The sequence below is a fragment of the Prinia subflava genome, chromosome Z (assembly GCF_021018805.1).
Source record: "Prinia subflava isolate CZ2003 ecotype Zambia chromosome Z, Cam_Psub_1.2, whole genome shotgun sequence".
Classification (NCBI taxonomy): domain Eukaryota; kingdom Metazoa; phylum Chordata; class Aves; order Passeriformes; family Cisticolidae; genus Prinia; species Prinia subflava.
The window spans coordinates 23,408,087-23,422,612 of record NC_086283.1 but is presented as its reverse complement, the minus strand read 5'-3'; the positions used below and the strand labels follow the sequence as shown (position 1 = coordinate 23,422,612).

The following is a 14,526-nucleotide window of genomic DNA, read 5'->3' as shown; positions in this document are numbered from 1 at the left end:
CCCGCCTGCAGCGCCCCCTGGAGAGGCAGGGAAGGCCGCCGCGTGCCGCCGCGTGCAGGCTGCGCGTGCGCCGGCGCCGGGAGCGCGCGGGGCGCCGCGCGGAGCTGCGCGCCTGCGGCAGCGGGGACGCGCGCGTTGCCGGGCGACGGCGGCCGGGCGGCGGCACGGGCCCGGTGCGGCGCGGGAGGCGATGAGGCGGCGGCAGCGGCCCCCGCGCTCCCGTCGGCGCTGAACTCCGCGCCCGCACTTCCCCCATCCCTCCCCATCCCGTCCCGTCCTGGCTCTGCTCCTCCACGCCCCCTCATCTTCCCTTGCTCCGGCCAGCCCTTCCCCCTCCATGCGGCGGGAGCGGCCGGAGTGGGGCCCGTGCCGCGGCCGCGCCGAGCCCCGCCGTCCCTCACCTCTTCGCCGCCAGATCCCGCAGGGAGCCGCGGAGGGCGTCCATAGCGACAGCAGCGGGTGAGGCCCCGGCCGGGGGCGGGGGTGCCGCGGGCGGCTCGGAGCGGGGGAGCGGCGGAGCCCGGCGGAGCACTCCCCTCCCCCGGGGTCCGCGCGGCGGGGGGAGCGGGGCTGCGGGGCGCCCCCTGCCGCTCGCCGGGCGCGTCCGAGCCCGGCCGCAGCCGCGGCGCGGCCTTGGATCGCCGTCCGACCGCGCTCCGCTACCGGGGACAGCGCGGGGAGCGCCGCTGCCCGGGGTGCCCCCGCCGCTGCCCGGGGTGCCCCCGCCGCTGCCCGGGGTGCCCCCGCCGCTGCCCGGGGTGCCCCCGCCGCTGCCCGGGGGCGTTCCCGCCGCCCTTGGCGCACCGGGAGCGGCGGCCGGCTGGTCTGGCGCGTCCCTCGCCGCTGCGGGGCCGCTGCCCTTGGTTGCTGCCGTCTGTCCCGCAGCAGCCGCATGCTGGCGAGGGGACACGAGGCCTTGGCGGGGACCCATGCTCAGGGCCCGAGGGCTGTTGTGGCAGGGCAGGTGAAGCGGCCAGGACAGCGGGGTACGGAGCCGGGAAATTCTCCTGGCGTCGTTTAGTGTTTTAAAGCTCCAAGGAGAGATTGCAAATTCTGCGCTAGCACGCTGTTTAAGAAGGTGTTCAGTGTCTGAACAAAAGAACAATGAAAAAAACTTGCATTAACGAAGAAAGGTGGTGAAATAAGGAAATTACTTTTGTAAAGGATACCTGATGATTGCAACTTGCATCCTTCCATTTTGCTTTATAATGCAACTGTGAATAAGGAACTGCTCACTCATGCAGTAGGCTTGAGGTTTGAGATACTTTTTTAATCCGTTCATTTGAAAATGTTATTTTTCACAGCTGTCTGCTTTTCTAATTGTCATTAAATCATTCGGAAATTATATTTCACAGGAGGTGTTCACAAGCTAGCACAACAGTAAAATTGAGGCAACAGCTATATTGTGTCTTCTGATAAATGTGAATCTAAATTGTTTGAGTTTACTGAGGTATGTCTGATATTTTGCGCTTTTTTTTTTTTTTGTTTTGTTTTGTTTTGTTTTGTTTTGTTTCAGTCTTGCAATGTGTTGCAGTGATTAGCATGTGTTGCCGTAAATGGGAAGTAAGAATAGGAGGCGTATTAAAATGCTGGTCATTTATGAACTTCCATTATGCATATTAGTAGTTCCGAGTGCTTGGGAATATGCAGCATTCCAAGTCCATCCAATTTCTTATGCTTGGTATGTTTGTTTGTTGAAATGGAAGAGCCTATTAAGTAGTCCTCTTTGTATAGGAGGGATCCTTTGTTGGTAAGATATATCTTCTGCTTGCCAGATGTTGTAACTGAACCATGGTATGTAGGACTGGAAGGTATATTTCACAAATTTGGCTAGTGCCACTGATAAAATTATTTTTGCTTCCTAATGGAAAAATGGGTTAGTGGGAATTTCAAGGTCATCTTCAAATACAGAGTAATCTAGTTGCCTTTGGAGTATCTTTTCTTCTTCAATGTTGCATGTTTTCTGTATATCAATCCTGTTAGTGTTGACATTTTCTGGATCTGTTTGCCTTCTAAAATAATCTGATGTTTAGCAAAGTTTAATAGAAGCAATCCATAAAGCTTCCTAAGTAAATTTCATTTGAATTATCTCAATAAAATGTATTTTTAAAAAAGAAAATATAACTCCTAAATCTAAACCTAACCAAGCTCACTATTTGGAAAGAATGACAAGAAAAAGCGTTAAGATGGATGGATGGGTGCCAGTGACACTTTATATGCTGATGAACTAGTAAGAAAGTAAATTCTTACTGTCAACAGCTTTAAATTAGGTAAGCTGTGGCTTTCTGTTCTTTGATTTTCCTGGAAGCATTTCCAATGCATATTATTCCATTGTAGACATCTGCTGGTTTTGACTTTCCTACCACTTTACAGTTTGCAACTGAAATGTTATTTTCTTGAACACATATAATTCTACTATAAATCTGTGAATAATAGAAGGAAAACAAATTGCTTCTATCATTTGCACTTTCTTACTCTTTGAATCAAGAGCAGAAGCACTGGGGCTTTTGGGAATAAGGAAGGCAGCATTTAAGTTCAGTTATGGAAGTAGGGCTTAGAAAGATGAAGAAAAGCAATTTATAAATTTGGAAGAAGTTCCCACGTGTTGCCACATTGGAAATTAGTTTGATATATTGATTTGTCCATCTCATGATGTGAAAAAAAAATTTCAAAATCCCAAATGGCTGTAATGCTACGCATCCCTGAGAATGCTGTCCTCGTTTGCGTCATGGAATCTGCTAGACAATAAAGGGCTTTGAAGAGCCATGTTTTCATGGCTGGACAACTATATACTTTTAAATGTATCAACTTTTTTTTTGTAATTTTATTGTAAAAGGCTATGTTTTTATACATTGTAAATGAAAAGCTTGTTTGAGCAATAATACTGATATTTTTAAAATGCTTTGCCATCTGCTAATGTGGGGTGTTTTTAGCTTCCCGTGAACTGTCCCTTTTTGTTGAAAAGCTATATTTTATACGATATGTTCATGGTATCACAGATAATTCATCTGGAAATAAGAACACCATGACCACCTTTACAGATCTAGGCTGTTTGGTGCCGTGATACATAGTATTACATTAGATATACTTCAGAGTTAGGAAAGTATTTCGAAGTGCAGAGAGATAAGCAATATAACATCCCCTGAGATGTAGTTTCTTTCTTCTGAGGTGACCAATTTTTTCTTGAGACTGGCCATAATTAGAAAAACTCTCCATTAGCTGGCAATTTTAATTCAAATATATATGTTCTATATTTAAATAAGTACTTTAGCTAAGTATCTTTGGCTTGTAAAGGTAGCTATTGTATTTAATTTTCTTTTATGGGTTATTTTTGACATGACTTTCTAGAAAGCAGATTGATTCACCATGTCAAAACCTAGGCTTTACGTCATGTGTTGTAGGCCTCTTCTAGAATTTCATTAGGAAATCATTGTGCTGTAGAACTATAGCATTTTACAAATCCCAGCACAGCCCAAGGTGCTTGTTTGTAACACAGTCAGAATTTAAGAGTCCCTTTCTGCATTCATTCCTTCTGGAGTGAGACCCCCATAAAGATTATTATCTGTTCTCATTAGTTGGCTCAACTTCTATTTTAATTGAATGCTGTAACAGGGGCTGAGTATCAACCTTAGGTTAAAGCCAAAGGTTTAGACTCTTATGTTTAGTGAGGACAACCACAAGAGGTATGCACTTCTTTAATGAGCCCACAGACACTTCAGCCAAATTACATAATGTTGAAACTAAGTCTGACGATTTCAAGCTAAAACCATGAGCAATTTCCACCTCTGATGCAATGCTTTTTCTTTTTTTTGTAAGATCAAACACTAGTTTCCATCTCTTTGCCAAGTCTCTCCCTTTTCTGATTTCTGTGTTGTCCTGATTTAGAATACAAACAAAACCTCCACCCCTTAAAACAAAATAATCCATCACACCAAAAAACCTTCCTCCCTTGGGTCTTGTCCAAAGGTAGATCTCACTTTAGAAAGGGAGTGATGAAGTTGCTAGAGCATAGGGCTTTGCTGTTTCCATTTTCAAGAACAGAACTGGTAGGCTTTTTCTCGTCTTGGTGATGACTTTACAGCTTCTTCACCTTGGAAATGAGCAGTGTTGCCATTATATGAATAAAGGAATCTCAATGTAGAAGAATTAGTTTGCGTTGCACTTCCTTCAGAAGATCACTTAGTCCAACACCATGCTTAAGGCAGACTTAATTAGCCATGTACTGATTTTGGTTTTGCAAAAGCAAGGTAACTGGAGTAAAAATATAAAGTCACAAGATGCCTTCAAGCTCCTCTTGCTCCTTTCCATAAAGGTGCTCTTTGATGCTTACTGAGTGAGATGTCTTTCTCTGCTTCAGGCTTTTTTTTTTTAGTAGTTTCTAAAGTGATTGTTTCAGTTTATCAGAAAGCTTCTGTCCTAACAGGTGAGTCCATCCTGCCTCTTGTTGGATGGCATAGCATGTGAGGGTCCATCCAGTATATCGAGGTCTTTAGAAATAGAATACCTTGGGGTTTTTTTGGTTTCTCAAAGATTGTTTCTGGATGAGAATTTTGGTTAAAGGAACATTTGGGTTAGTCTGTCAAAGTAGTGTTCTAAATATTCAATTACAAATTGAATTAGTGTAAGTTAAGATGATAAGATGCATCACATCCTTGATGTGTCTGACTTAGCTGCAATCACAACTTTTTTTTTTGCCCTTCACAGAGCATTAATGAGTCATTTATATCTGCAGAGTAGGTAGTACCAAATGGCCTCCTATCAGAATGTGGATTAGGAGAACTAGTGTATTCCTTTGGTCATAGATCCAAATAAACCATCTCAGTTTATAAAGAACTGCTCACAAATAAGCTTTAAGGAGTTACATGTCTGCTTTTATTTTATGTAATGTTGTCAGCTGAAGTGTAAATGTTGCCTTAATAGGGACAACAGGCCTTTTGAGTAGCAATAATGCTAGCTGTAGCTCCTTAGGATTATTAAAAAGGGAAGATTGGTGGGAAAAGGGTATAATATTGTTAGAACACCTGTTTTAAAATGTATATTTACTGGACAATTATTTCCCTTTTTTCTCTCTTAGGAAATAATGATTAATTACCTAATGCAATAGAACTACTCAATTTTCTTCCCTTCAGAAGGTCTGTACTTTATACTTGCCTTGTGCTCAGCACTACCTGTTCTTTCTAGGTTGGATTAACTCCAAAGGAATCATGTAACTTAAGAAAGAGCTAAAATGCTGCTTCCTCTGTTTATAATTCCAACTATGCCCATTCCGTCCCTTTGAATTCATACTTATGAGTATGACAAAATAAGGGAGGTTGAGGTTAGGTGCTTGAATCTTGTACTAGTTTTGCATTTCTCTTCAGTTCACACTTGATTTGTAGGTTACAGAATTATAGAATATACTGAGTTGAAAGGGATGTACAATGATCATCAAAGTCCAGCTCATGTCCTTCACCCCAAGAATGCTACTATGTGCATTGTCCTTCAAAGGCTCCTTGGGCTCTGAGGCTTGGTACTGTGACCACTGCACTGGAAGCCTCTTTCAGTGCCTGAACACCCTCAGAGGGAAGAGTCTCTTTCAATATCCAACCTAAACTTCCTCTGTTGGCTCCTTCACAAGCGATTTCAAATTCTCTATGTGATATGCTAGGCACAGCTTGCTTTTATGTATAGTCTAATACTTATATCGGTGGTCACTGGAAGTATTTGCTGAAGTAAATTTGAAGTACCTCAAACATTGAGGTGTTGCTGTAATTCTTTAGAACAATTCTTCAGTTTCACAAAACTCCACCATATGCTAAGAGTGCAGTAAAAATTGATACTTTCTTACCAAGTGTTCTATTCTATGGTGTTGTTTCTGTCATGTGGTTTGAGTTAAATCATGCAGGCATGATCAAAACCAAATGACTTCTTGGCAAGCGTAGATTTAAAATGATGTTGGTAAAAATCTTTGGTGGAAGGATTTGGGATAAGGAATTAATCACATATTTGCATAGCAGAGAAAACATTGTTTTATTTAATGTTCCAAATCTACTGTGACCCTAGTATTTCATATATTTTATTTTGGGTTTTCAGAAATAGCCAACTTATAGCTAATCAAAATGCTTGTTTTCATTTCTCTGGTGTCTGTTGGTAGGTTCATGTTGTTCAGTTCCTGACATTTTCTCTAGGTTAATTTCTGGACTCTTTATAAAAGGTGCCACTAATGTTTAGTCATACTCTTGTCAATCTTGCAGGGCCACCACCTTGTGTTTGTGATGTACAAATCCTCAGTTTGAGCAGAGACAGAAAAATAAAATAAGTTCTGAGCACCTCATTTGAGGTCTTATTTCTGATGAAGCAAAGTACTCTGCTTTTCTGTTTAGTTTCTTGCGTGTTATCGGGAGGTTGAGCATAGTAACATAGTAACTCAGTACAATTTCTGCTAAGCTGAATGAGGAAGTTTTCATCAAAATCAGCCAAAAAAAAAAAAAAAAAAAAAAAAAAGAAAAAAGAAAAAAGAAAAAAAAAATTAAATTTGAAACGTGTAGCAACTCAGTTGCAAATATGGGATGCTCTTCTTAAGGTTGTTGCATTGGATTTTTTTTAAAGTCATGATCACTAGAAGTGCAGTATTTAACCTAATTTTCCTGAAATAAAAATTACACAATTACATTACAAAAAGACCATTAAAAGGCAGAATTGTGCTCATTACTTTTCACAGTCAGGGAAGTAAGGACTGGCTCTTGAATCTAATTCAGCTGAATGTCTCGTCATTGCTGAATGATACTATCTCAGTTTCCTGTTCAGTAATCAAACTAAATACCAATAACTTGCGTTCAGCAATATTGAAAAGGAAAGCGAGAAACTTAGGTCCTTAGGATGCTACTTGCACAATTACTTCCTTGTATGACAATGCTTATATATTTTTGTTTGTCATGGTGGTTCTTTCTTGCCCTTGTGTTGCAGGATGTTGCATAGGTGCAATTTTTTTTGAAGTGCACTGTAAGCTTGGCCTGTGTTTAAGAAACAAACTAATTCCTTGCTCAAAAAATTCCCACCCAATCCCTTTCCCAGCTGTCATGATGGGCCCATCAGTTTCTTCATACCTCTAGGGAGAGCCCCATACAAGTAGGTTCTAGTTAATTAGCTGTTTTGGTGAAGAGTCCATTGTGTGATTTCATGAATCTAGCTTTTCATTCCCACTCAGTGATATTCTCATGATGTTTGAAAATTGCTTGATCTGCTAACTCAGGGGCTTACTTTGCATCACTGGCAGTGCCCTGCATTTCTGTAGTTCTCGGACAGCATTCATAACTTTCTTAAATTGAGCCAACTGTGATAAAAGGATTTCAGGAACAGTGGGCTCTATAGAGCTTGGTGAGGAAGGAGAACAACCAAACTTTGAAGTGTTTGCAGCATCTGGGAAAGAAGAGCTCTATTTCACTGTTCTGAACTGATCTGTGAAATGTATTGAGAGATGCACTGACAGAATTAGAACTTACACAAATATGTATATATGGGCATATCTACCTATTGATCTGTATTTATTTGTGTGTGCATATGGTGAGTTTTTTCTGTACTGTTCAGTGTAGACAAGAACTACAATATAGATTGTAGATCAGAAAGGTAAAGCCTAGTGATATTTCTAAAGTAATTTCCAGTTCTCTATATTCTGGTGTATGAATTCCTGAAATTCAGCCATCTCTGCACAACTGAACTTTTCCTACTATTACAAGTGTTCCGTCAGCATTTGTGAAGGAAGAACATCCCCTTCAGGGATGGGTGGTGGTACACAATTACATTTATCTTAACTGGTGAGTCAACACTGAAAACCTTCCTTTGTCCTTTGCCTCTGTAATAGAAGAGTACAAAGTCACATTCCTTATTGTTTTTCTCTGAAGATGGTTATGGGAGAGAGACAGATGGAGAAACAGAAATGGCAAATTTGTTTTTCTTTTAAAATACTTTATCTGAATTGACTCAGATAAGAGGAAACTTATAAATAAAATCTATTACTAACCATAGCTAGCAGGCTATTTTTCAGTTGCTGTTCCAATATTAATTTTAAGGACAAGGTGTTCACTGCTGATGTAAACAGCTAGTACTTTGGATTTAATATATATTAGTGCTTTATTTCAGAGAAGCCGTAATACGTAGAAAAAGTAAAATATTTTTCTTGACATTGTACTGAGTTTCACTTGATAAAAGACTATACAATATTAGGCCTTTGATTTGTGTAAATTTAAGGTTTCTTTGTTCATCAGAATGACAGTGTTGAGACTTCCCAGGAATGTGTTGAGACTGACATTGCATAGTAAGATAAGAAAAAAAAATCATTAAACTGAATCAAAATGCTGTCATTTATATGGCTCTAATTATCTAGGGACTGAAAAGCCTGATCTCCCATTTTAACACTTCTGTTAAAAATACTGCTTCACTCAGCACATATTCTGTGAATACTACTATGCATGTCTCTAAATGTATAAATGAGCTGTGGATATGTGCTCAGCTATTTGGACCATATCTAATTTATTAGATTAAAAAGTACAAGAACTATTTAAACATGTATTCATTTTAAGCATCTTAAATTAAAGTATTCCTTTTAGTAAGATTCCTCGCTCCTCAGCAAGCACAATATTGTAATCACAGTTAATGCCAATTATTTGCTTTTAAAGCCTTATATACCTCTTTTCCTTCACTTACATGTGTTTTGGACTTTTTATGGAAGCTATATCAGAATATATATGCTATACATCTTCACTGATTTGATGCTTATATGAGTGTTTGCTAAGTATGGAAGCTCTTAGGACACTCTTGATGAAACTATATAACATAGTTTTAAACTATGACTACAAATTGTGAATATTGTAGTTTCCTAAAAGCACCAAATTTTGGAGTCACTATAATTTCCAAATGGCCAACTTAAATTTGAAAGTTTTCTAAAAAGCCAATTCTATCCTATTTTCCTAGTCATGCAACGTTTGACACAGCCAATGTAAATTAAATATGGTAAGCTATTATGTAGTGAAAATAATTCATTCTAATGTTCAAAAAACAAATTGATGACAGTGATTAATTCCTGTTGAACTGCAACATATTTGTTATTAAGCTATGCATTATTATGATATGCATATGTAAACTGTAAGATATTCCTGTTACTTCTATTTAAAATAATCCTAAGAATGAAAATCTAGTTCAAGGTGTGCATATGAACAGGCAAAATGCTACTAATCTTCAGCTCTTTGCCTTTTTGTTAAGGATAAGAGATAAATGCCTATAATGTTGCCTTTTGCCCAGCCTGGATATGAAACTCAAGATAATTTTAATAAGCAGCTAATATTAAAAGGGATCTTTATTTGAAGGCCTTCAGAGGCAGTTATAGAAAGATGTCCACAAAAGCCCATCTTGCCCAGGGGTGAGTACATTTTTATAGGTTTTAGGAAATTGGCATGATTGATAAAAAGCACCAATTAGGAGGACAAGTGGTGATGCAATTCCCCCCCAGGTCAAGCCCCTTCTCTGGAGCCCCCCCTTGAGCACTTCTTGTACTTTGTCCATGAGAATGTATCTCGAAGAGTTGTCCTTGGCCTTGGTTGCCAGGAAGAGCCAAGATAGCACAGAGCCTTGTACCTCCCAGGGTTTGGAGCTCTAAAATTTGTTTTGTCTTTCTGCTTAAGGAAAGGCCATGGAAAAGTACTGGGAAAACTAGCCACAAATACAATAGGCTACAGAGCTACAAACATATGTGTGAAGAATACAGGGAAAATAAAAAAAAAAGGATAAAACCTAAACGGCATAATTCCTCCCCTTTTTTTAGAGACTAACAAGACTCCATCTTGTTTATCTCTACTCCATATTTAACCACACTACCAGTTAATACAACGAGCTATCTTACTAGTTGTTACACAGATGCCAACTGTAACTACAGCTATTATGAATACTTTTTTTATCCAGGCTCGTTTGGTAACCATGATGTGAGTGTATTGAAGATACTAAAGGTTCAGTGAGTTCCTTTGAGAGCTACCTAGTGTAGAATGAGTTTGCTTTCAAATTTCAACTAAATCTTTAGCAATTCTTTCATTCTGACTGCATAAGAACAACAACCAGTGTTATTGATTATGTGGTTAGTAGGAAATTAAGAGCCATTCTGTTTCATCAGTAGCCTTATATATTAAAAAAAAAAAAAATTTATATTTGGAATCACAGCCCCATGGACATAGGCCTGATCTTTATCTAGGGGCAAAACTTACCAGGCCAAACTTTTATATCCAACATCCCACAAACAACTTGTTCTTATGGAGTTTTTGGATACATTTTGGACTAGAGCTACATGCAATTTTTAGGGCCAAATCTGAATCATGGTTACCAACTGTGCAGATAAGAGACACAAAAGAATGATTTAAATCACATCATCTTGATTTGTATTACTCTTTGTTTTCTGGTACTTTCAGGAACAGAGGTCTTCTTAGCTCTGTAGCAGTGAATTCAGGGTTCTTTGTCAGCACCTCTGGTTTTGGTGAGGGTAGTTCGAGCTTGGAATGGCCTTTTCCACTTAGCTTGTAAGGTTACTGTCTTTCCATTTAACATAGGCTCTGCCTCTGGGCTGGAACAGATGGGCAGGTGTGTCCAGATAACAGGACGAATCTCTGGAGCTTCTGCAAAGTAGAACTTAAAAGCTGTTAAATACTTCAACAAGTCAATTTTCCCCTCGTACAGATTTCTCCCATATTACACACAATTTGATATGGCCTGCCATACAATATTTCATAAGGATTCATGTTGTCTCTGCCTTGATTGCATGCAGATTCTCAGCAAGGCTATAGGCAAGACTTGAACCTGTATCATGGATGTTTCTGACAAATTTTACTAATCTGTTCTGAGGGTTCCATTCACACATTCAGTATATTACTTGTCTGGGATATATAGGGAATTTACAGATCCCAAACAATTCCCAACATTTGACTCGTTTCCCCGATTACTGGGGGACCAACCCCAAAGGAACCCCAACCTTTGAGATTATAAGATTGAGAAAAGCTTTCACCACCTCCTTTGCTGTGTTAGTGCAACAGAGTTAAGCTTTAGACCGTCCACTAAAGATGTCAACTAACACCAATAGATACCTTTTTCTTCTGTGGCACCACTGTTAAATGCCTTTTTCTGCAGCCCCTTTTACTTTTTTATCAGCAAAATGGTTCTTTAATTTGGGAGTTGTTTTCCCATTTTACTGAGCTTTGCAATGTAGAAAAGCTGCTTCTGTGTATTCCCAAATGTTCTGTAGCAGTTCATGGGTCTGTTCAGAGTGTTCAATTGTATTACCTTGAATAGTTGCCAGTCTTCTTTCCTTCCAGAGGACTTTGCTCAGTTTTAGATCTTTGTTTGAAGTAATCAGTTCAGCCTTTTTGGATGATACATTTGATGCAAGGCCCTTTCCCTGGTTCGTGGTGATCACTGCATACCTTGCCACCTGTTTGCCATCTCACTCTTATCTGCATACGGCTCCCAGTCTGGCACATCCTTCAGGTTTGGTCTGCTGGAATAGGCTTCCTCTGTGGTCTGCAAACAATCAGATACATTATCAGTCAGTGTTGGGAACAGAGACATTCCAGGATTAACAGCAAACACTTTCAGAATAGCATTAACCTGTTTCAGTAACATGGCATAGGGTAGGTACTATGTCCTGGATGTTCACAGAACAAACTTACAGTGGGTTGCATGCAGCTGTTGGATGTAGCAATTCTTGGCTGCTGGTTAGATGCAGCAATCCTCAGTTGCTGGCTTCTCCAGTTCCTTTGCCATCTGATTTCTGAATATAGCTGAGCTGTGCCTTAAACCCTCAGGCAGGACTGTCTTGGTGAACTGGCTCTTTTTCCCTGCTTTAGGATTCTTCCATGTAGTAACACAGAGTCCTTGGCCTTTCTTATTCACCGTGATGCAGGAGAAGGTACTTTTAAAATTCAATTCAATTAACCATCCTAAACTGTCTGTTGCTCTCCTTTTGCAAAGCTCCAATGGATCCTTCTTAGGAGATTTTGCCAAATTGAGAAACTGGTAAACCAGCCAGCATTTTTCTAATTCATATTTTAAAGGTTGGAAGAAAGGTCTCATTTCTCTTACCCCTCTGGCACTAACAGCCCTTACAGTATCTTACCTCATTTTCCATTCTAAGCTATTTTAACATAGGACTCTGCTTACTCATATCCTGGTTTAAGGGAGCCTGAAAAACAACTTTTTCTTTGTACTCGGTGTTTCCCTTTCGAGTGCTTAACAGCACAGACAAAGAGCGCTCGCTGCCCGCCGCACGGCCCGGGGACAGACGCGCGGTGCGGGCACCCCCGCCCGGGACACCCCGGCACGCCCGCGCTCACAGCGGTTCTCGGGTCTCTAGAACAAAACTCGTTATTGTGGAAACTGCGATAGAGTCATTCCTGCCTACAAAGGTGACATTAGCTTCCTCGAGGGACTCAGCTCTGCCTTGTCCCTCGTCTCCCGCAGCAGCAATTTCGGTGCCGCCCAGGGGGTTGAGGCTCCCACCCGCAGGTTTCACGCTCCGGCCCGGCACGGGCGGGGCCCGGGGTGGGGCGAGCCGGGCCGTGGCTGCGCAGTGGCGGCCCTCCTCCCGCCTCCCTCCCGCCGGAGCGGTCCCGCTCCCCCGCCCATGGCGCGGGCGTCACCAGGGCAATGGCAGGAGCCACCTCGGCTCCTGTTAGAGCGGCTGCTCTCTTCCGTCCGTCACGGGAGGCGCGGCCGCCCCTCTCGCGGAGCCGTCCCGGGAGTCCAGGAGCCGCCCCTGCCCTAAAATCTTGGAAAAAACTTTCCACAGATGGAACATAGGAAGTGGGGGCGCTTCCCTCATCCCCTGCGATGGGGCGAGCCCAGCTTCTCTCGGCCGCTCCACAAAAGCTGTAGGAAGTGGAGCCCTTCTCCCGCCTCCCACCGAGGAGCGGGCCAGGCCTCCCCCGGCCGCTGCGTGCCCAGGCCAATGCTCAATTCAAAACCCGCTCGTGTTAAAAGCGAAATAAACTTTCGCATTGTAATTTGCTTTTCTGCACCAATGGACAATCTCAGCCAGTGGCAAACACACACATACACACACGCACACACACACACGCCTCGCCTTCCCCTCCCCAGCCCATCTGTAGCAGGTTGGAAAAGCGGCGAAAGAAAAAAAAATTCTGAGAAACCACTGCAAAAGCAAATTCCTCCCCTCACCACGCTGGGTTGTTCCGGGATTGCCAGCAATTACTGACCTTAAACAGATACACAGTACACCTACAACACACACACAGATTCGAACTACATACTACACAACAAAAACAGCTACCTTTATATTACTTCCTGAGGGATCTTGGAGCCATGGTGTCTCAACCTCAGGTCGCTGCACGGAATTCTCAAGATTGCCAGCAGGAAAGAATTCCTTGCACGATGTTCATTGTCCGGAGGAAGGGTAGCAGGTTCTCCTGTCCCATCTGGGTGTGCCAGAATAACTCTTGCCTTTTGCCCAACGTGTAAATGAAACTCGAGATAGTTTTAGTAAGGAGCTAATATAAAAGGGGATCTTTATCTGAAGGCCTTCAGAAGCAGTTATAGAAATATGTCCACAAAAGCCCACCTCACCCAGGGGTGAGTACATTTTTATAGGTTTTAGGAAATTGGCATGATTGATAAAAAGTACCAGTTAGGATGACAAGTGGTGATGCAATTCCTCCCTAGGTCAAGCCCCTTCTCTGGAGCCCCCCCTTCAGCACTTCTTGTACTTTGTCCATGAGAATGTATCTCGAAGCGTTGTTCTTGGCCTTGTTCCCCAGGAAGAACCAAGGCTTGGAGCTCTGGAACTTGTTTTGTCTTTTTGCTTAAGGAAAGGCCATGGAAAAGTACTGGGAAAACTATCCACAAATACATTAAGCTACAAATAAATACATGTGTGAAGAATACAGAGAACATGGAAAGAAAGGCAAAACCTAAATTGCATCAAAAAGGCATGCAGCACAGCTCTTCCAGTTTTTTAACCCATTCTGAAATACCCAAAAGTTAATTTTAGAATATTTCCCTGCTTTTCTTCAATTGTGAATCTGTTCCAGCAGATGTGTACTACCTAAGTGTATAATTAGAATGAGAAAAAGTTATCCTTTGTAGTTATGATTCATATTTGAGCACTTTCTTAGTAGTTAAAATAGTTTGCTACTTCAGAAGATACTCAAAGCAGCTGGCATCAATGTGTAATATCTGTGCAGCTCCTGAGATAAGAATACAACAAGATAATTGTGTCTTCAGTGCCATGAAAACGCTGATGTTGAGCTGTGTTACCTTCTTCATAAGCACTCTAGAAATGCAATTTTCAAAATCAAGGGCTAATCCAAAATCCAGGGCCATTTATGCATCTTGAGCTGCTCCTGGTCTGTGTCCTCTGACAGTAACTACTGCCTAACAAATACTGTTCTGTCACATTCCTGAAGATGTGTGCAATGCATTTTGGTGCTGGTTGGTCTGGTGGGATTTTGTGTATGTGCACTGCAGGCTCAAATCACAATGCCTTTAAAATGGCAATTA

General features: G+C 41.8%; 1 protein-coding gene and 1 long non-coding RNA gene across 4 annotated transcripts in view; one reads left to right on the top strand and one right to left on the bottom strand.

The window, feature by feature from the left end:
* Nucleotides 1-321: 321 nt before the first annotated feature.
* LOC134563890 (probable ribonuclease ZC3H12B) overlaps nt 322-14,526 on the top strand; it is a 31,641-nt gene continuing 17,436 nt past the window's right edge. The window contains exons 1-2 of one of the 2 annotated variants that reach the window (XM_063422303.1): nt 376-459; nt 1,356-1,450. The gene's annotated coding sequence lies outside the window, so the exon portion shown is untranslated. Of the gene's footprint in view, nt 460-1,355; nt 1,451-14,526 lie in introns of both variants that reach the window. The other variant, XM_063422301.1, reaches the window with a different exon arrangement.
* LOC134564391 (uncharacterized) lies at nt 9,196-13,666 on the bottom strand. 2 transcript variants are annotated; one of them, XR_010083549.1, is made up of 3 exons: nt 13,301-13,666; nt 11,296-11,532; nt 9,196-10,647 (listed from the first exon to the last, which is right to left on the bottom strand). It is a non-coding gene; the product is annotated as an uncharacterized LOC134564391 (long non-coding RNA). The 2 variants fall into 2 exon arrangements; XR_010083550.1 differs by having other exon boundaries at nt 9,196-10,634.